The 23,368-nt window shown below is 34.6% G+C and overlaps 1 long non-coding RNA gene across 1 annotated transcript in view; it reads left to right on the top strand.

Moving 5' to 3' along the window:
- Positions 1-23,012, top strand: part of LOC134807675 (uncharacterized) — a 29,410-nt gene extending 6,398 nt beyond the window's left edge. Inside the window, exon 3 of the long non-coding RNA XR_010148737.1 lies at positions 19,358-23,012. This is a non-coding gene — a long non-coding RNA (uncharacterized LOC134807675). The remainder of the gene's footprint in view (positions 1-19,357) is intronic.
- Positions 23,013-23,368: the final 356 nt, after the last annotated feature.

Below are 23,368 nucleotides of genomic sequence, written 5' to 3'. Positions count from 1 at the left end.
CATGTTTCATCTCAATACTCACTCCCTCATGTCATCATGGACTCTAAAATTCTAAGATAATTAAGGTTAAGACAAAGACCACAAAGTGATAGAATATTTTGAGATTTTTACTGGCTACATGAAGACCTCCTTGCCCTGGAATTCAGACAGCATTCCAGTGCAAACCTGATTCAGAAGAGGATGGTTTATAAAATAGAACTAGTTTTACATTTAGATAGCAAAGCAAGTCCCTTTTCACTAATATCATACCCCTTTCAACACAACACCATACCCATCTCAAAGAGGACAGCCTTGGAGAAAATATCAAGAGAACTGGAAACCTTAACTCTTTTATGTTGTATTGGATAGCTTTTGGCATTGTCAGCATTTACTTATATGCATAAAGAGTTTGTGCTTTAAAAGACAGATATGCATGAGAAATAAATTTGAGATAGAGCTAAAAGCATACCTTTCTATCAGTTTCCCAGCACAGCACTTTTAGGCATAGATGTGAGAGTTGGAGGGCTGTATATGAACACATTTCTAGAGATAGACTTAACACATGTCCAAAATTTATTTAGTGGGAAAGGAAAAGAAAATAGAACCGACATATGGCTAGTCATAAAAAAACCGATCTGATTTAGGAGATACCCTATGAGTGAAAAACTGGAGCAAATTTGAAAGGTTTTTGCACTTTCCAAGTCCACAGCTAACAAAATTTTAATATTAGGCATCCATATCCTTAATGCTATCATAATAATTCACAGCAAATGAAATTTTGATTCAGTTAAATAAAAAGCAATCAAGTAAATAAAAAGCAATCAGATAAATAAGCACACTTAACCCAAATCATAATTTCCCATTATCTTAAAGATGATGTTTCAGGAACATTAAGTAATAAATTATTTTAAAATAAATATTATGACTTTTTTAGATAATTTATAAATTATTTTTGTAAACAAGAAATTCCTTTAAAGTATATTTCTAAAGAGTAAAACTAAAAAAGTCAAAGATGTGGCCGGGTGCAGTGGCTCATGCCTGTAATCCCAGAACTTTGGGAGGCTGAGGTGGGTGGATCATCTAAGGTCAGGAGTTTGAGATCAGCCTGGTCAGCATGGTGAAACCCTGTCTCTACTAAAAATACAAAAAATAGCCAGGCATGGTGGTGCATGCCTGTAATCCCAGCTACTCGGGAGGTTGAGAAAGGAGAATCACTTGAGCCTGGGAGGCAGAGGTTGCAGTCAGCCAAGATTGTGCCACTGTACTCCAGCCTGGGCAACAAGAGCAAAACTCTGTCTCAAAAAAAAAAAAAAAGAAAAGTTGAAGATGCATGTATACTACAACCTAGCAATACCACATTTCGTACAGAAAAAAACTACTCGAATATAAAATAGGCATAAAATCTAATTGGCACTGTTTTTATTAATACTAAAACAGGAACACAGCCTTACTGTGTCCTTCACTCAGGAAATGTAATAAAACATTCTAAGGCTGCTCAGATGAATAAATTAGATGTATGAGTATCAAAATAATAAATCTTTTAAAAAAGTTAAAGTGTGATAATATTCACGTATTTTTCTACAAAGAAATGTAGCAACATTACAAAAAAAAAAAGCTAAAGAATAATAACATGCCCTTTTCAGAGAGTGATTCATTTTGTAGGAGAAGTTATTACTGAAAGTATTGGTGAAGGTGAAGGATGACACTTTATGTGAATTTATAACATGTTCTCTTTTGTATCAGAAAAAAGATCCCTCAGCCAATTTTTGGTCAAATAATATCTATTTAAATGATTGATGAGAACATGGGTACCTGTTTTTTTTTATTCTTTCTGTATTTTGAAATATTTTGCAAGTTAAATAACTATTGTGAAAATAATATAAAAGTGGCAACAGAAAGACAGCTATTATAGCTGCTCTATTAACAAGTTGTTCAACATCTGAAAGGTGACACTCTTCTAGACAGTTGTGAGGCTGGGGGACAGGGTAGAATTCAAGTTGTCGGGAGGCTGTGCATAGTCACTAAGTTCCCTTCTGTTTCAAAAATATATGATTCTATGAAATAAATATGAGAAAATCCTTTTGCTGTAGTTTAAAAAAAAAGTCGCCTTGAACTAAAATGAACATATAATTCTAAAAGCATTGTGGCTTATTTTGGCTCTGCTGGCTTCAGGATTGTTTTATTCTCATATTGAGAAATGAAGCAAGCCACCACTAGTAAATGAGTGCAGTGGACCCTATCAGTACCCTGCCAAGATCTCCTGGGACCCCTTCCACTTTTTCTATGCATCCCTCCCTTGCCATGTATGTGCTTTTGCTTCTAATAACTAGCATCTGTGATTGCCTTCAAATGCCTCAGGCTACTTGAGCCACCATTGCCTGCTCAGACAGTAGAAAGTGCTTGATGTTTGATTTTCCCCACCTCAGGGCAGTCACAGCCAATGACTGATGGAAAGTGTGAGGTAATGCATGTGTGAATTAGCTTGATTTAGCCACTCCACAATGTCTCCATATAGCAAAACATTATGTTGTATACGATAAATATATAATTTTTGTCATTTTAAAAAATAAACATTAAAAAATAGAAATCCCACCTCCTCACAGAAGAAACTCTGAGGTATAGTTTGCGCAACAGAGCTCCCCATGGCATCAGACTGGAGCCAGGATTTTACCTAAAATTGCACCCTTGTTTGACCTCTTCCTTTTCCTGGTTCTGCTTTTTGCACTCCCTTACTGTTTTCTCCTGGGAACACTTAATAAAGTATTTGCTTGCAAATCCTTGTCTTAGGGTCTGCCTGAGGAAGTCTGAGGCAAAACAAGCAATTAATGAATGTATTCATTCTTTTAACATGACACTTCGTGGATCAAATCATTTTTGTCAATTTTGTCAGTCAAATATGATCATCTCTAAGTTCTCATGAATTCATATCTAGGTCCTATGTAAAAACAGGACTTTGAGTAAGAAATGAACAAATTTCAGGAAAATCTCAGAAAACACAGGAGGACACTTAAGGTCCCCTCTGTTAGAGTATAATATTAAGAGAAGAAGTAGGGTTTATTCTACCCCATGTTATCACGGGCCACTTGATAGGTTTAAATTCTGTGCCCTCTTTTCCAGCAGCTCCTAGAAAGAGATGGCAGAAGTCATAGTGCCAGATGGTCTGCTGTTGTGCCTGGCACGTGATGTCAGTAGGCCTTGGCAGCATGGTGGCACTCAATGAAAGGAACAGAAGCACTCAGCCATCATGTTGACACTTGGCCAACGCAGCAGTACACAAGTGGCTGTGGCACTGGTGCCCAGAAGAGCAGAGCTGCCTGGTGGGCAGACATTTCCTAGCATAGGTAACAAAGGCGATATCTGACAGATGCCATATGGTACCTGACTGAGCAGTTCTGAGAACACATGTGAGTGACTCTTTGGATAAGGATTTTGCAGAGGGCTAGAGGGTGGCCTGAAGAGTCAGAGATTAGTGCCAATGGAATGGGATACTATTACTATGGTCCATTCATACTCTCAGCATGGAGAAATAGTCTATTGGCTTGTCATCAGAAAGGACAGGGAAAACTGTTTGAAGCCTATGGCCTCAATTATTTTTTCTAAAATGTGTAAGGCGAGAAATGGCATTGCTTTTATGAAGCATTTACATTTCTAAGAATGAATGATGGGTGAGTGAATTGTACTTAGGCATCAAAGTTGGGAATATCTAATGTGAGAAAAAGGTAAGGGAGTTAATTAAAGGACAGATACAGAGATTGCCACACATCAAAGGCCAGGTTGTGATAAAAAGTCATAAATGTGTAAATATATCCGGTGAGCATAATGATAGATTTTCTTCATAAATGTTAAATGTAGTGTTAAAGATGTTTAGATTTCTTGAGGTTTACAAATGAGTAGGCAGGTACTGCATAAAGATTCTCGATCACACACAGCTTCATTTAGGCCAAACAACACACAGCTGTAACTCAACACACCCTAATTTTTGCACAATTAGTGTATTTTTATTTTAGACAACAGAACAAAGTGAATTAGTCACCCTGCAACTTGAATAGATGAACATGACTTTCTCTCACCTTAATGGAATTTCACCCCACAACTTTGAATTAATGTGCTAGGTAATAAGAAATCATGCTCTTGGCTATTTAAATTATAGAGCATTATCTCATAACTAAAAATAATCAGTTGTGGCATTTAAAAAATTATTTTATTCCAGTTACACTTCTGTACAGAAAATAATAATATTCATAAAAGCATCTGCTACATTTAATATATATTGCTTTGAAATGTACGTACAAATAGATGGTGAGTAAAACCAATTCTGGTCTAATATCTATGATTTATCATTCCTTTTATCAGTAATTACTATATTTCTCTATGCTAAGTTTTAATGTGTTAATATCTTACTTTCATTTTAAAATTGTTTCCTATATTATACAGCAACTTCAGTAGTTACACGTATGCAAAATTGTTTAAAATACAAGGTTTCCTTAGCTTCTCTCCTAACAAGGGACTTTTAATATCCATTGGAATATACTTTCTGCAGATGTGTTTTTTGAAAATTATACAAATAGAAATAATTTGGTTACTTTATCAACCAAAAATCTTAGGTCTAGGGTGTCTTTTGAAAGCACTGTGTTAAAACTGCAAATCCTGAGAATATATTCACTAGATTTTCAATAATACTCTGGCAATAAAATTTTATAATGCTGTTTGCCATTCGATTATTCTTAGTGTCGGATGGGAGAGGAATTATTACTTTAATTATTAATTATTAGAAGCCTGTGCTATTTGGAGGACAGAAATGTGGGATATTTTTATACTATACAACATTTCCTATATCTTTTGACTCTGTATCCAGGCCTGATGACAGAGGGCTCACCAAGAATTGCAAGTTTCCAAGTGTCTCAACTTCCCATTTCCACATGTCCTCAAAACTCTGCCACTGCAACAAAGGGTTAGACAAAATAGTTTGCATTCTAGTAGACTGAATCTTTCTTTGCTATTTACAAGGATGGGGCAAATTTCACTTTACTAAGTACAGAAGTGAACTTCGGGAAGTGTCACGTTGAGAGAAAAATGTATCCTTTTGGCTAAGTGAATGAGATTTACTCTCAGAGACAGGTAAGATATGAATTTTTATTTTTCCACTTAGTTAAAAACTTGAGCATTGCACAAATCAATAATTCCTTCACTAAATGCATCAACCCATAATGTAACCCATAACTGTAAGTCCCTGGTAACATGAAATAATCATATTACATAATCATATGTGTCCTAAGGCGTCAGTTTGTGTAGTGGAAAGCAGGCATATTGTAATGGCTAATTTTATGTGTCAACTTGGCTGGGCATGGTGCCCAGTGATGTGGTCAAACATTCTAGACAGTTCTGTGAGGGTGTTTTTGAATGAGATTAACATTGAAATCAGTGGGATTTGAGTATAGTGGATTGCTTTCCACAATGTAGGTAGACCTCATGCAATCAATTGAAGGCCTGAATAAAACAAAAGACTGGCCTCCTCCCAAGCAAGAGGTAATATTGCAGCAGATGACCTTTGGGTTTGAGCGTGTATATATATACACACACATAAAATGCTTTTGTTTCTCTGGAGAATAGTAATACACTTCTATTTTTTCATTTAGATATTATAGGTTTAAATTCCTCCTCCACTGTGTAAGTATTGCACAGTGTGGAAGATTATCTAATTCTCAGTTTCTTTATCTATAAAGATAATTTTTAAAAACACTAGTTATATACAATTCTCAGCACCAGTAATGACCACGCAGCTGAAATGAAAAGGTGAAAATTTCTCTTTCTGTACTCTATATTGTATTTATGTTTCTGGTTCTTACATATGAGATTATAAATTATTTGAAGGAAATGAGCACATGTTATACTTCTTTTTATCACTAAGCATTTAAGACATAACTTCTAGTGGACTGAAAATAGTTAGAGAATAAAACTGTTTATATATTAATGGAAGATGAGATTATGTGATTTGAAATCGGGCCTGATATTTAATGATTTATTTTTTCCAAACTCTATAAATCATTCTTATTATTTGATGAAATTCCTACACAGCATTGCAGTTGTGCTCACAAATATGTCACTGGACAAATTCAGAATAAAGAGGCAGGGAAATGGACTATGCCTCAAAGGGAACTGCAAAGGTATATAGTCAAGGGGCACAGATACAGGGAGAAGTAAAGAATTGGGGCAATTGGAAATCAATCTGCCTCAACAATAACTGTATATTAGAAAGATATTTGATAGTCAAAGATAAATCTCATACAATTAAAAAGTGGTAGGGCAGTGGGAAGACAGAAGGAAGCATAGTAAAATATATAGCCTGCATGAAATAGAGGAATTACAGATATTTTATGAATATATAATTATAAAGGTAAGCACTAAAGTATATCATTGTTCATAAACTTCTTAAATATTAGAATAACTTACTTTAAATATGAAAAGTAAAACCTCAGGAGCTTGAAGCTGCAGTGAGCACAGAGAGAAATCCAAAGCAAAAATTTTAAATGGAAAAAAATAACATAATAGAAGACCAAACTTATTTTCATATCAATAAATTTAAATGGTATAAATGCAGTTATTAAAATAACTTCAAATGGGTTAACAAAGCAAAACTCTATTCATGAAATGGATGAGACACATCTAAAAGAGAGTGATTAAAAAAATAAGAATAAAAAGAGAAAATGATTCAACTTGAATAAGCAACTTTTAACAAAACTATTAATAATAGCATTATTATAAATGCTAAGAGAAAGAATGGCATGTCAAATTTAAATGAATATATAATTCTGTAGAAGTGTTTTTAAAATGACTATAAAATATTTTTTTAAAATATTATAAGGCAATATTGCAATAATTCATTCATTTCTTAAAAAGTTCAACGAAGTAAAGTGATTCTTTTATACTACAAAGTAAGCCAAGATTGTCCAATCTAGTGTAACAATTTGATGTCATTTTTAAATTACTTCACTTAAAATAATATTTGATAAATGGGGTTCTATTTATGTGAAAGTGGCAACAAACTACAGAAGTACTAATAACCAGAGCTGCAATAAAGCAAATTTTTGTTTTCAAATAAATGTTTCATTTGATTGGGAATATCAGCATTAAGATTATTTCAAAGTTTTAGTCATAAAATAAATATTTGTACATGAGTACATATACTAGGAATAATCTTAAGAGTTTATAAAAAGTATTTGCTGAATATTAAAGTAGGATTTGGAAGAAAAACTTTTAACTTGTAGAATGGATCACATTAAATATAATCTCAAAGTACATGAGAGCAAAAAGGTGAAACAATCAAAATTATTTTACTATCTTAAACGTTGACTTTTAACACTTCAAATTACTATAGATAAATTAATCCAAGGTATATTTAATAATGGTATCTATACATATTATTTAAAAATTATTAATGAAAAGCACTAATTGTTAAATTATATAAAAATGAATCTTTGCATTTCAATACCTTATTTAAGACCAGAATTTGAACATCATGCTAAACTACTTAATACACTAAAGTGACAGGCACTGGAAAGGCCATTACTCAAACATCCTGAATTAATCTGCTTGAACTGCCACAGCAAAATACTATCCACTGTTGAAGTTTATTTTCTCACAGTTCTGGAGGTTGGAAGTCTGAGTTTAGGGTGCCAGCACAGTGGTATCCTAGTGAGGGCTCTCTTTGTGGCTTGCATATGGCCACCTTCTCCCTGTATTCTCATGTGGCTGAGAGAGAGAGAAAGAGAGACAGCAATCTCTATGGTATCTCTTTCTATAAGGGTACTTGCCATCACCTGGGCCCACTCTCATAACCTTATCTAAAGCTAATTACCTCCAAAAGGGCCCATCACATTGGAGGGTTAGGGCTTCAACATGTGAATTTTTTCTTGTATTTAAGGAAAACAAAAAGCTTATAAAGTATGAGACAAGAAAAGTAGAGCAGTCTGAGCTATGTGAGGTAAGCAAAATTTATCAGGTCCAGAGAGATTAGAGTATGAGAAAACTTCGGTCATGTAAACTTCCACCCTTCTGTTCTCCCACCCTGGCACCCATGCCCCAGGGCAATAGTTTAAAAGCATTTTGTTCTTTTCTTCTCTGTAGTTTCTTGACTAGCTGCCACACCCATTATCTTCAAGTTCCTGGAATGTGTGATACAGGGAACAATGTATAACCAATCAATAAGTTATGTTGTTTTAATATTAGTATAAATTACTGGTACACAACTTAGGAACTGCCTCTTTCTTTCTCCTTTAAATACTCAACTTGCATCCATGCTCCCAGTGTTACTCAGTCCTCAAATTTGGCCCAAATAAACTTTCTATTTTTATGAATTTTGCCTCAATTTCTTCTTTTAGCTTGACAAGTACTAGTCACAATGACTTTATCAATGACATCTATTACTGCTGCTACTACTACTACTTGCAACAATACTATGTACTATACTCTCTTAAGCAATAGGCATCACTAAAAACAGAATTATAAAATGCACACAAAATTGTCTGGTTTGTGGAAATGATTCATTACAATGTTTTCTAAGTTCTGAACTCACCAAAAATGAACATAGAAACTTCATGACAACAAACATATAAGTTCAATCGTTGGCAAATCACAGCTGGAATACACACCTTAGGCTTGTTACATAAATTGTCTATTTATTTTCTTTTCCCTCAACTGTCTCATGCACTAATCCCTGGTCACACACTAGGCAATGGCAGAGCTGGACTAACTTATCTCCTAATACCACAGAAGCAGCAGGAACAGAGAGAAAGATTGTTTATGAACTGTGGCAAGCCATACAAAGGAATAAGAAAGAAGACGAGGGGTATGGGGACAGGTTGACTTCTCCCCATTCAGAACTGTTTTTCCCATTCTTACCCAGTTATTTACCACAGATCACATCTTCTGTAAAGAAAAGAAAGTATGGATTGAAAAATTCAGAAGCTCTCTCCTTCACATTTCTTTTTTTTTTTTCTCTCCGCCTCCCGGGTTCACGCCATTTTCCTGCCTCAGCCTCCCGAGTAGCTGGGACTACAGGCACCCGCCACCACACCCAGCTAATTTTTTGTATTTTTAGTAGAGATGGGTTTTCACCGTGTTAGCCAGGATGGTTTCGATTTCCTGACCTCGTGATCCGCCCACCTCGGCCTCTCAAAGTGCTGGGATTACAGGCGTGAGCCACCGCGCCCAGCCTCTCCCTCACATTTCTTAGATGACTGACTAAAACTCCTATTTAATGGACAGAGTCAGGAAAAGAGGGAAAGAGAGTCGCTTCCTACAAAGCATTATATTTAAAAAACAACAGTAGTCTTGGCACAGTGGCTCACATCTGTAATGTTTGGGGGAGCTGAGGTGAGAGGATTGCCTTGAGACTAGGAGTTCAAGACCAGCTTGAGCAACATAGCTAGGCATCGTCTCTGCAAAAAATAAAACATGACCTGGGTATGGTGGTGTGCACCTGTAGCCCCAGCTACTTAGGAGGCTGAGGCCGGAGAATCTGGACCTCTGAAGCCCAGAGGTTTGAGGCTGAAGCGGGCTGATTGCACCACTGCCTTCCAGCCTGAGGTGACAGAATGAGACTCTGTCTCTAGAACAACAACCAAAAAATTGATTTCAGAATAACTTACCAATCTTATTCATTCTGAACAAATTTTCTATGATTATTTGAGGTCAGAACTATAGGAAAATGGCTGAGCAGAGCTCCTCCCCTTGATGAATGAGAAAAGGAGAGATAAGGAGAAACAGAAGTTTTGTAGAGTAAAATATATGGTAGGAAAGTTTCTCAACTATAAAGCATGTACTATATATATGCATGTATGCGTGTGTGTGTGTATATATATATACACACACAGAGAAGTATATATGTATATATATATACAAAGAGAAGTCAAGATAGAGGAATGATCTTGTTGATAAGAGGAAAATGAGAAACAAATCCATATATATATATATGCCTCTGTAAGTAACCAAGCTGCTTGCTTACATGACTTTTCTGGATAGTTGGTTCCATAGCAATCATAAGTACAAATTGTGTGTAATATCACATTTATACTAGCAGATTCATGGTTTTCCTGCCATGATTTGTAGTCTTCTTGGGTCATCATTTATTAAACCCTAAGTAGAATCTGAAAAACTTGTACTGATACCAACAAGTTTCTTATGTGAAAGATATTTTGAATTTTTTTTTTCTGAGTAGAATGTACCTCAGTTCTCAGTTTCCTCTACAGTCCTATATTTTGAGGGAAACTAGCAGTTCTAAAGGCGAGTTGTAGTGGACAATTGTTAGTTTTGACTTTCAAGAATCTGTTACCCATTTTTGGAAGCTCTACCCCAACTTCCTGCTGAGACATCACCCACTCTTGGAAGGGCTCTCAGTTCCTGGATTTTGTTTAGTTTCCTTCACCCCTATCTTGAGGGATGGAGCATATAACCCAGACCTACATTAGTCTCTGCCTTGCATTCTCCTGCCTACATTGATTAGTTCATGGACAGTTGCAGCCCTGAATCTATTGCAAGAGCCTCAAGAAAGAGAAGTCAAGATAGACGAATGATCTTGTTGACAAGAGGAAAATGAGAAACAAATCCAAACAATGCCTTTTTCTTATCTAATAGCTAAAGGCCTCAGGCTTTTCTAGAAGCTGTTCCCACTGCCTAGAACTTGGTTTCCCAGGCAGTCATATTACACGTTCTCTCACTTCCTTCAGGAGCTTCTGCAAATGTAAATAAGAGATGCTTTTCCTGACCACTTTATCTTATTTTCTTATTCCAAAGCTTTCTAAGGTACTGTTATGTAACATACATATTTGTTACTGTATTATTTTCCTGTTCTACAGAGGAGGGTTTGTTTTGTTCACAGCTGTATGACCAGTACCTATCACGAATTCTGAAATATAGTAGAAATTTAAGTGAGATTTATTGAATAATTTTTTTAAAAAATCAAACAAGGATTGTCTATTTAATTAATATTCTAAAATTAAACACACAAAAAGTTGCAAAAATGCACTACAAAATCAAATATATCTCTCACCTGGATTCACCAATTGGTAGTATATAGACACATCTGTTTACCACCGGCCTCTCTATGTGTATCAACTTTCCTTTTGCCAAATAATTCCAGAGTACACATTTTCTTTTCCAAATATTTAAGGCAATTTTACAACTAGCTAGTGAATAATGTCACGAAAAGTAACAACAGTAAAAGTAATCCTACAAAATATCAGGATCACATTGTGCAATCTCAAAAGATAAAACTAAAAATAAAATCACAGTTATTTTTTCCTCCTACCTATATGGATTTTTATGAACAAACCATAATACGGAGTAAATCTGAATGAATATTCAGCTCTAAATTTATTAGATAATTTAACCTGATGGGAAAGAATGATTTTGTGTAGTGGGTCCTATTGCTGGGTTCTTTAATATTTATCTTCATTAATTTTGTCCTGTATTTGCATATGAAGTGTTCTGGGTTAGAGACAGATTTCTTATTAAATGACTCACAGTAAATAATAACTGTGTAACCCCCCCTTGCCCATTGCTCTAGTTCTTACCCCTAGGATGATGCTATGAGAGCCAGAGCAAGTATCCTATGTGAGTACCATTGGTATTGACACCCCATACATGGGTAAGTCAATAGGAAAAATTGTCTTTCTCTCCTTACAAAGGGGAAGGAGTTCTGCTCCCCTAAAAGGGACTCCTTATACTAGCTTTTCAGTATATCAATAAAATATCTTACTGTGATCCAGATAGCCTTATGTGTCTCCAGCTTATATGACCTAGAGATGCCTCCAAATTCTAGGCTACATCCTTTCTGACAGAGCTTTACCAAGGGACCTTGTCTAGATTGTAACCATTTGGCCCTTTCTAGGAGTTAAGAGGAGTTTTACTATTCTTTCAGATCAGAGCAATTACCAAAGTCTGTACATCTGATACTCACATTATGTGAAGAGTCTCATGAGGCTAGGGTTTTGCATGAGCACTGAGAAAGCCAAGGTTTTATTTCCTCATACCTGGTTAAATAAAGGATTGTTTCTTCAAAATAATAAGTATTTATAAATACAATTATTTATAATTTTAGTCAGTTTTCTGTAGTAACAATAAGAACCTAAATCATGTCCGAGTCTCTTCTAACCTAAAAGGGAAGTCTTCATTCTCTTTAAAGGTTCTAACCAGCACCTCTCTCCATAACTTAAAAAAAAAAAAAAACTTTACTTTTTCTGGAGACAGGGTCTCTTGCTTTGTCACCCAGGCAGTAATGCAGTGGTGCAATCATGGCTCACTGCAGCCTTGACCACCCAGGCCCAAGCATTCCTCCCACCTCAGTCTCCCAAGTAGCTGGTAGCTGGGACTACAGGTATGTGGCACCAACCAGGCTAATTTTTTTTTTTTTAATTTGTAAAACAGAGCTGCTGCCTGGCCAACATGGTGAAGCCCCATCTCTACTAAAAATACAAAAATTAGCTGGGCGTGGTGGTGGGCGCCTGTAATCCCAGCTACTCGGGAGGCTAAGGCAGGAGAATTGCTTGAACCCAGGGGACGGAAGTTGCAGTGAGCTGAGATCGGACCACTGCACTCCAGCCTGGGTGACAGAGTGAGACTCTGTTTCAAAAAAGAGAGAGAGACAGAGAAAGGAAAAAAAAAAAAAAAAAAACAAAGGTGCCTCGCTATGTTGCCCAAGCTGGTACTGAACTGCTGCATTCAAGCAATCATCCCATCTTGGCCTCCCAAACTGCTGGGATCACAGGCACCAACCACTGCCAGGCCCCAGCCCTTCTCTATCCTTGAATAGCCTAGTTTTTCTTTAAAAAAGAGTCAGTACTTCATATCTCGGCTTTGTAACGTGCAATCATTATTTAAAATGTCTTAATCTGGCCCCTGCACCTGCTTCTAGACTTGAAAAAATCTCAGTAAAGTCTGTTGCAGTAATCCTCAAATTGCTTAAAATTATGGTCACTCTTTTTGTTCAGATTTTATTTAGATTGTGTTTCGGGAACTGAAATTTCAATACTTCAATATAATATTTTTCCCTCAGTGTATCTCTGGAATAAGGAAATTCCAGATTAAGGTGAAAAAGAATGTTAAAGTTCTGAAGTGGTAATGATCACAGTGCCATGGCAGTACTGCAAGCACCCTTCCATGGTGGGAGCAAGTCAATACCTGGGCAAATTGTACAAGATGTGGTTACAGTGGGGAGGGACGAGTCAATCATTGAAGCACTGACTGCCTGTGAAAGAATTTGGAGCTTAATTACAATGAGTCATAATGCAATGGGTAGGCTTTGAGGGATTTGACATAGAAGTATTTATGGCTAGAGGTTGTTTAAAGAGGTATAGCAGAAATTATAAATGCCATAGGGTCATATTAGTTACCTGTGCCACATTCCCAGCTCCCCCCACAACAAGAAAATGCTTATATGGTAATTATGTTGTTTTAATGAACCTATAAATCAATGTTCATTACAGATTTTTTATCAACAGATAATTGATCATGGCTATGACTGAAAATAAATATCTTGCCTATTATGGGTTTTTACATCTTTAAAATGAAGATATTGGGCAAGATTGACACCTGAAAGTCACCGACCTAAGACCTGCTCAATTCATTAGTGTGATTTGTTCCTGCTTAAATTAATATATGTAATGAGCTGTAAATGTACATTAATTTCAGTCTATTAAGTCGTTATTTATAATAAACATATCTTTTGGTAGGTAGTGGAAAGGGCAATGGGTTCAAATTTGAAGACCTACATTCAGCTTACAGCTCTCTGCTATATTCTGTATTTATTTACTGGTATATATTTAACCTTTTATTAGCCAGTTTCCTCATCAACAAATTTGAGCACACATACAGTATATATAAAATTACCATTTTAATTTTTTCTTGTTATAAATGCTCTATGCTATGCTATGGAGATATTTATAATTTTTTATCTTCATTAACAAAATATACTGTGAGACACAAAACCTTCATTTAAAAACTAGCTTTGTGGAAATGCTATCTATTTCATTATGGTCATGTTTACTTACAATAATATGTAGCAATGCTCTATGATGAAAAGCCAGCATAAAAACCTTATTGCTAAACTATTCACACCTTATAATACTCTTGATAGATTTGCACACATGGAGAGTTTATTTATGCTTTCTAGATTATTTTTTAATATTTGCTATTAATTCCACATATTCTCACTTTATTTGAAGAAAAATAGTCAAAAATTTTAGATTATTTAACAGGAATTATTCTTACTATGAATAATGTGTGCTCACTTGCAAGAGGTTTTAATTATAACTCGTCTTTGGAAACAAAAAGTAACTCCCAGTAAAAATCCATGTAACATAGGCATGTATTTTTTATAACTTTTTCTCTTGATATTGTGCTAGGATTAGGGTAGGTGATATTACTGAACTGTTCTATTTCACACATTTGTAAGGGAATTCTGAACACTCAATAAACACTTGCTGACTGAGGATTTGAAAATTCTTACCCTAGCTCACAGGAGCTAAACAATTGCTATATATCATCTTTATTCCTGAAACTATACAGTGTCATTTCCTTCGTGTTTGGTTTACAAATCTGTGTTGAAGACAAATATACTAGGACATACTCATATATATATTTAGCTATAATTTTTATATTTATATGCATATGGATTGTGAGTTGCATGTTTGTGTGTATGTAGTATTGAAGGTGAGATGAAGAGAGAAAGGGATTGCCATGATTTGTCACTATGATGCCATATTAGAATCTCCCTTTAAAAATAATTTTGCATATATAATTCTCATGAGTATTGAGTTTCTGAGGAAGTAGGATACTTACTTATATTCAGTACAAATTGTTCATTCATTCTGGATTATTAGTTTCTTATCAGAAAGTATTTGGGGTAAACGGCCTACAGTTAATCTGTATATCCCAACATGAGTTTTATTAATGCCAAAAGGAATAACAAGACAGCATCACTGACATTAAGCCAACATAAATAGTGTTACTGCATAGCTACTAAATGTAGACCTTTAACCAGTTCTGCAAAGCCATTATGAGATATTTTGCACTGTTTTCCCAGTATTATGTTTGTACACCCATATACACCATATAATACACACCATGCACAACACCATATACATACACATATACATACATATATGCCTTCTAAGTGTATATGGAATTCTGTGTGTATGTATGAAAATTCACTTCAAATCTATTTATAAAGTATTATCAGAAAAATGTAAATATTCTACAGGAAATTAGAGGTGTTTTGCTGCATCTAAACTGATACTTTCCTTCCTTCTAACAACCAACAATTACCAAAAGAATTTTTTAATTGCTTTTGAAACTCAGGTTAATAAATCCTGTTCTCTTTTAGAATGTTTGGAAAGAAAGTTTCTTCTTTTACTCTCATTTTTGAAAGCACAGTCCACATTCCACTTCTTAAATATTTTCTAGATAGTTTTACAGAAAGAATGTGAAAGGTTTTAGGCATTTGCTCTTTGTGTAAGGTTTCACTTTATTCCCTCTAATTTTTCCACCTTCTAGTTGTGTGACTTTTGCCAAAATACTTAGACACCCCGAGCCTGTTTCTTGTCTACACAGTAAAGATAATGGCAATACCTACCTCATAATATTTTTGGGAAAATTAAATCAGGTCCTATTTCTTATGTGCTTAGCACTAAGGATTCAACAAGTGTTAGTGCTCATCAGTATCATCATCATCACCACATGTATTCCATAAATTGATTCAAATGTTCTGCTGTGCTTAGATGCCACTGTAAGTTTTTAGGAAAGATGACAGCTCTGAAGACTTCCTCTGGTTTAACATTAAGTAATTTTTTTTGTCATGAACTGTCTAAACCTTATTTTTCTTAAGATTTCAATCTACAAATCTTATTATATTATTTAAAATTTACCTATTTCTATATAAAAATAAGATTTTTCTTATTCTGTAGAAAAAATTTGGATCGTCTCAAACTAAAAAGACTAAATTTCCTTAAATGTCTAACTCCATTCATAAAATTGGGTTGTTTCTTAAATATTTTAAACTTCAATTTTATATTTAAAATATTTGTTTTTATTTTTAAGCAGTTTGAAAGCTTGACAGAATATAACCCAAAGAAGCAAAATATTAACCCTTAATCAAATTATATAAATCTAATAAATTAAACTTATGGTAAATCAACTTATTTTGAAAATGTAAACAATGAATACATTTAGTCAGGTTTTCCTTATATTGTCTAACTTAAAATCATAAATTTTTTTTGAGACAGAGTCTCGCTCTGTCACCCAGGTTGGAGTGCAGTGGCACAATCTCGGCTTACTGCAACCTGTGCCTCCTGGGTTCAAGCAATTCTCCTGCCTCAGCCTCCCAAGTAGCTGGGATTATAGGCATGCACCACCATCCCCGGCTAATTTTTGAATTTTTAGTAGAGACGGGGTTTCACCATGTTGGCCAGGCTGGTCTCAAACTCCTGACCTCCAGTGATCCACCAACCTCGGCCTCCCAAAGTGCTGAGATTACAGGTGTGAAATACCATGCCTGGCCCATAAGTTTAATATCAATTACACATTTCAAATTAAACTTTCAAGACTAAAATGCTGAATTTTCTCAAAAATAAACATTTAATTAAAATACACAGATTATACTGAACTTATGTAAAATTAATATTTACTTTATCTTATCAGCTCTATACTCAAACCTTTATCTTCCCAGAATAAAATAACCACTTATATGATTAAGAAAACAAAATTACCATCTCAGAGGGACTAAGATTATTTTATTTTTTAATGTATTCTTTTCAGCTTTCTATGTCATTAAGGAAAGTCATAAAAAGGAACAAAAAGTCACTACAGTTATTTTAAGTTTTAAGCAACTGTTCTCAGTTCCTCCCCAGTCCACAGGTCAATACACTGAGTCCTTTTTACAGCTGTCACATCTACAAGAGATCACAAGTGTCCAACTCTTTGTAATCTAAGATACAAATTTTTCTTTGATATTATTCTACAACTATACTTAGATTATGTTCAATTAATTACTCAATAATTGGACTCTGTACTCCTTCATTACTTTTCTTTGCTGTGTAACCACAATTTGTGACAGTTTAGTGCTTCTAAGTCAAGTTTTTGGCTACCTCTGCTCTTACTCTCATAATGTGGTTCTCTATAGTCATTGTAATGACTTTTGGTATTTCTAGTATTTCCAATTTTTCCTTCATTTGTACTTTATTAAACAAGGTCACCAAGCTATAGCCCAAGGGCCAGTTCTGGACACCTTATTAAATTATTAGCATCTATGGCTATTTTGCAATAGTGACATATTTGAGTAGTGTAACCAAAACCATATGGCCTACAAATCCGAAAATATTTACTCTCTGGTCCTTTACAGCAAACTTTGGTGACTTGTGTTTAATTTACATTAATATTATATTAAGTATTCCTGGAATCTTAACTCAAAACATCTAGTTGTCCTAACATTTCAATACTTTTGGTTATCATAGCAGCTGGCTATGGAATTAGCCTCATCCTCCTGAAACTGATTCCCCTAAAACGTTTTATCAAAAAGGGCAATTGTCTCCACTATGTACCTTTAGAAATGGTAGACCTGCTCTCCCTTTTCCTTTCAGACTTTAGCTGCCTGAACTAATTTATACCGAGAGCTTAATTAGCTCCCTAACTGTATCTCCTGTAAGTTGTCTTAGCAACACTTCGAAATGGGCATTTAAAATTGCTTTTGAAAGAGGCCGGTTCAGAATGAAATAAAACATTTTAATGTGAAAATCTATAGGATTTTCAAACAGAGTCAAGATAATCCTGACCTCTGAGAGGTTACAATTTGAATATATTGAAGAGTATGGAAATAAACCTCAGATCTTTCATCATAAAGAAATGCTTATCTGTGAATATAGAATGAAGAATAATTTTTATACTATCAAGTTATTTAATCATAAGTAGTAAATATGAGGTTGATTCAAGATTTCTGTATATCTTTTTAATTTAAAAAGGCAATTTACAAATATTTATTAGTGAATTACTCTTTACCCCACATTAGGAACACTGAATCAAAATGAGCAAGATATCGCCCTTAGTTCTAAAATATTTGTATGTTTATAGAGGAGATACATGTTTATGAATATAATTATCACATAGCAAGCTACCCTAAGTGCTGTGAGAAATGTATTTTGCACAATGGGAGCACATGAGATTCACTCAAACCAGAAGATGTGGATGGGTTTATTGAGAAAGTCACAATAAGCAGTACCTTGAAATATGGGCATTTTCTGAGGTGGAAATGAAAGAGACAAGTTTTTCAGATCAAGGGAACTTGTGCACCAGATATCCAGGCTAGAGATTAACCTTTTTGGTGCTACTAATTTCCTGGTATAATATGGTTGCAAAATGTTATCATTAACAATATTCTTGTCAGTAATAAAACTATTCGGCCAATCTTGTATTCAAATTTTAGCATTATACTTAAATGCTAGATATTCATTATGCAAAACAAAATTGTGATTTGAAAAGCCCATTGAAGTTTAAAAAGAAAAAAACATAAACAGACAATTGGTCTTTCCATGGTATAGCTTTTCAACAAAAGATGAACTTGCTGCTGCAGCATTTTAAATATAGCATCAACAGACAGCACAATTCTTTTTCTAATTTTCTCTATTAGATTTGTTCTTTCTTATGTTCTGAATAGCATTTCATTAGAACATACAAATATTAACGTTTGAGGCCACATGCCAGGAGCATCACAAAAATATTCATTTACGTTTAAAACTAGAAAAGAGGCTACTCTTACATTTTCTTAAACCACATTTAATAAACGAAGTACTATTTTTTTCTAGGAGGTGCTGATCTCACATTGAATACATCTGTGGCACAATTACACACAGAGATTGCTTCTCACGCAGGAAGCAAGTTGAAGGAGCACAATACCATCTAGTGTCAGCTACACACACCATCTACTAACTAACATGGAGAAGAATGGTAGACTAAATTAATATGGAGAAAAGAATGGAAAACAAACCCTGTTCCCTTTCTTGAATAATCTGATAAATAAGTGTGTTATCTAGCATTGGATGCTCCCTGCCCTCCCTTAACTTTTATTTATTTTTGTACCAAAATTGTCAAGAAAAAAATATCAGTTTCCTCAGTAATAGTCTTCCGTTTTGCTGTTGACCCCGCAAACAATCGCCCAACAGATTACTAAGCAATACTTTTTAATTGTGTGATCTGTTGAGTTGGGACCATGTCAACCGATAGTAATGACATTCAGAAAATTTTCTATAGTACAATTTAGTAACACTTCAGCCTTGTTTGGAACATTTTGGTAAGTCTATTTTCACTAATTCTTGCCTTTTGTCTTTCATTGCAGTGAAAATTTGACATATCCCCAGACTGGACTGAGTGAGCTGCTTTAGGAAGCTGTATGTTTTGGAATTTAATTCAAATTTAAATGAGGTTTCCTGCATGTTTGGACATTATACCTCGGAGCCGTGGGTGCCAGAGCCCTGTCCTATGAATGTGTCTCTTCTGAAAATTGCTCTAGGGATTGGTTTTACTGATTGGACAAAAAATAAGTATTTTGAACCAATTATAACAAAATAGCTCATTTCTCTTTTATATATATCATGCAATGTCTTCACAATCAGATTATGAGATCTCTAATTACAGAAGAGGATTTTTATATTTTCTACTAGCAAACATTTGTCCACAAAAGTTACGAAAAACAGCTGTTATCTGGAATGTGGCTTGAAATATATCCTGTTACTCTAAAATGGTATTGATATGATTTATAGTTGTCCTATTGCAGCGATTTTATAAGAACTCAATCCACAGCTCTTCTAACATGTCTTGACAGCTTTATTGAGATACAATTTACACATTAAAAAACTGCATGCATTTAATATGTACAATTTGAATATTTTTGGCATATCTATGCCCATAGGAATTTATCATCTACAACCAAGAAAATCAACATCTCCATCAGTCCCCTAAATTTTCTTCTGTCCCTATGTAATCCCTCTTCCTACCTGCCATCACTAGGTGGTATGGGCTAAATTGTGCACTGCCCATCCCCTCCCCTCCCATTTTATATGTTGAAGTCCTAATCCCTAGCACCTCAAAACATGACTGTGTTTGGAAACAGGCCTTCAAAGAGGTGATTAAGCTACAACAAGGCTGTTAGGATGAACCCTAATCTGATCTGACTGGTGTTCCTATAAGAAAAGAAAATTAAGACACACAAAGAGATACCAGGGTGTATTTACACATAGAGGAGACCGCGTGAGGTACAAAGAGAGAAGGCAGCCATCTGCAAGCTAACGAAAGAAATCTCAGAATGAAATCAACCCGCCAACACCTGATTTCAGACTTCTAGCTTCTGAAACTGAGAGAAAATATCTGTTGTTTAAACCATCAGTCTGTGGTACTTTTTTAGAGCAGCCCTAGCAAACTATCATACCAGGCAACCACTGACTAGCCTTCTGTCACTATAGATTAGATTGTATTTTCTGGAATTTTATATAAATATACTCTTTTGGTCTGGCTTGTTTCATTCAGTATAAGTTATTTGAGATCCATCTATGTTGGGTTGTATCAATAATTCATTCCTTTTTATTATTAATATTTTGTTGAATGGATATACCACAGTTTATTCATCCATTTGTTACTGGACATTTAGGTTGTTTTCTGGTTGAACTGTTACAAATCAAGCTTCTATGGACATTTATTTACAAGTCTTTTATGGATATGTGCTTTCTTTGATCTTGGGTAAATATCCAAGGTTGGAATGGCTGGGTCATATGATAGGAGTATGTTAACCTCTTTAAGAAACTGCTAAGCTATTTTCCAAAATTGTACCATTTTACATTCCCACCAGCAGTCTTTGAGAGCTCCAGTTGCTCCGTATCTTTGCCTAAAACTAGTATGGTCCATCTTTTTTAATGTAATTGTTCTAATAGGTATATAACAGTATGCTATTGTGCTTTTTAAATTTGCATTGTATTATGACAGCGGTATTGATGATCATCTTTTCATTGCTTATTTACCAAAGTACATCTTTTTTGGTAAAGTGTTTATATTTTTGCATTCTTGAGTTGTTTTTTTATTACTGAGTTTTGGAGTTTTTAAATATATTCTGAACCCAAGTTCTTAATCAAATAAATGACTTGAAAATATACTCAGTCTGTCTTTTTATTCTCTCACTAGAATCTTTTATAGAATAGACATTTTTCATTTTAATTAAGTCTATTTATCAATTTATTATTTTATGGATCATTTGGTATTGCATTTGGAAAAATCTTTGCCTAACCGAAGGTCAAAATTCTTCTCTTACATTTTCTTCTAGAATTTTTAAAGTTTTAAGATTTGAATTTAGGTTTATAATCCATTTTGAATTGGCGTTTTTGTACTACTTTTTTTTTCCTTCACCTCTATATGTAGAATCAATTAAGGTAATAATAGTTTCTATCTGAAATGTCCTGCTAACACACTTACCTATTTCAATACTCACTCTACCTTCCCGTCTCCCTGCATTTTGTTTTTTTTTTTTTTACATCCTTTCACCCAGGCTTTAGCTCCCATCTCCTTCTAAGTCCTCACGCCCTTGCTGTGTCTATGATACTAATGTGATTCAGACCATTTCTCTCCCAGTTTCTTTCCTTCACATATATGCAATTTTAAGTCTTTCTTATTTAAAATAATAATAATAATAATGCTTTTTGAAGCTGCATAGCTTTCTAACTACATAACATTAACTTGCTTTGTTCTTTTCCTATAAAACTATTCTCTTGAAAGAATTATATATTCTCTCATTTCTCTCTCCTCCAACCAACACTGCCAGGTTTCTGGCCCAGTCATCGCACTGACACTATTCTTACCATCAACACTTGTGATTTCCCTTTGCCACTTATACAGATCCCATTTCAGCATTCATCACACAGGTCTCCCTGGGAGGCATTTACACTGTGGATCTCTGTTACTGGAAGGCATTTCCAAAGCTTGTCTGAGTCTTCCACATTGTCTCTCCTATTTCTCTCTGTTACTTGAGACATGTTTTCTCCATATTTTCCCTTCTCATTCTATACATTCCACTGGTGACCACACATAAAATCAAGGAATCAAATGCCACCTTTGAAAAATGAATCTTCTAAGTAGATTTCTGGTCCAGACTTATTTACCCAGACCATCAACTTTCTGTTGTATATTTCCAATAGCAATGTCAAGTGCAATACGTGACAAACATAATGCCATTCTTCTTTCACCTAAACACAGGGCTCTTTCATACTTCCTGTGGGGGTAGATGGCACATCATTAACCCTGTCACCTAAACACTGTCCCCTCCATTCCCAATGAAAAATAACCCAGATATTTCAGTTACATCTCCTACATATGTCTCCAATCTATGCTTTCTCTTCATATCCACTGCTTCTCTCCTTAGTATATCTCATCTAAAATTCTAGAATAGACTTCAGATGGACCTGCAGATTCTAATTCTTACCCTCTCAACATTCGACTTGTATATTGATGCATGAGTAAAGTTTCTGAAACACAAATATGTTTAGGGGAATCCCATGTAGATCATATATTTAGGCATCTCTAATACAGAAAAAATTGAACCCATTCTCATGTAACATTCAGATTGTTGTCTTTCTCTCACATCTCATCACTAACAACTGCTCTACACAAAATCTGAGATCTAGCAATAGCTAGCTTCATATAGTTTCCTGAGCATGGAATATTGATACAACTTCCAGGCCTCAGATGAGTGGACAAAATTAAACTCACAAGGCAGTAATGGCATTCAATCCCTGAAAATTTCGCTGCTCTTTCTAAAAAGGTAAAATATATTCTGCCTATTATAAAGTAAATGCTGATCTTCCTATTTTGTTTCTTTTCCTTTATGCTAATGGAAAATAACTTTATGATTTAAAATATAATTTATTGTACTTATAATAATTTGTTTTGACTTGATGGTTAATGCTTGGGCATAACTTAAAATTAGAATAAAATGTATAAATGTAAAAGAAACATTTATGTACTATAAATCATTGATATGATATTCTCAAAGTACTTTGTGAAAAGCACATTAAGAAGTATGGATCCTAATGCATAGGTAAGAAAACACAGAGATAGGTTAAAGAGCTAAAATATCATAAATCCCAACCTTACTTCCCATTATTTTTATCTGCCTGATATTAAAGATCCTTCTTATCATAAAATTACCTGCAAGGAAATGAAACATTGAGTTCAGTACTGATGAGAGTCTTGAAAAAAAGAAACAGAATAAAAATTCACACACTATCTTTTCCATTTCACTTAGTGTCCTGAAGCCAAACAGGAGTATTCCCTAGAATTACTTGTAAAAACATTAGAACAGGGTGCG

The sequence above is a fragment of the Pan troglodytes genome, chromosome 11 (assembly GCF_028858775.2).
Source record: "Pan troglodytes isolate AG18354 chromosome 11, NHGRI_mPanTro3-v2.0_pri, whole genome shotgun sequence".
Lineage (NCBI taxonomy): Eukaryota > Metazoa > Chordata > Mammalia > Primates > Hominidae > Pan > Pan troglodytes.
This window is presented reverse-complemented; position numbering and strand designations above follow the sequence as displayed.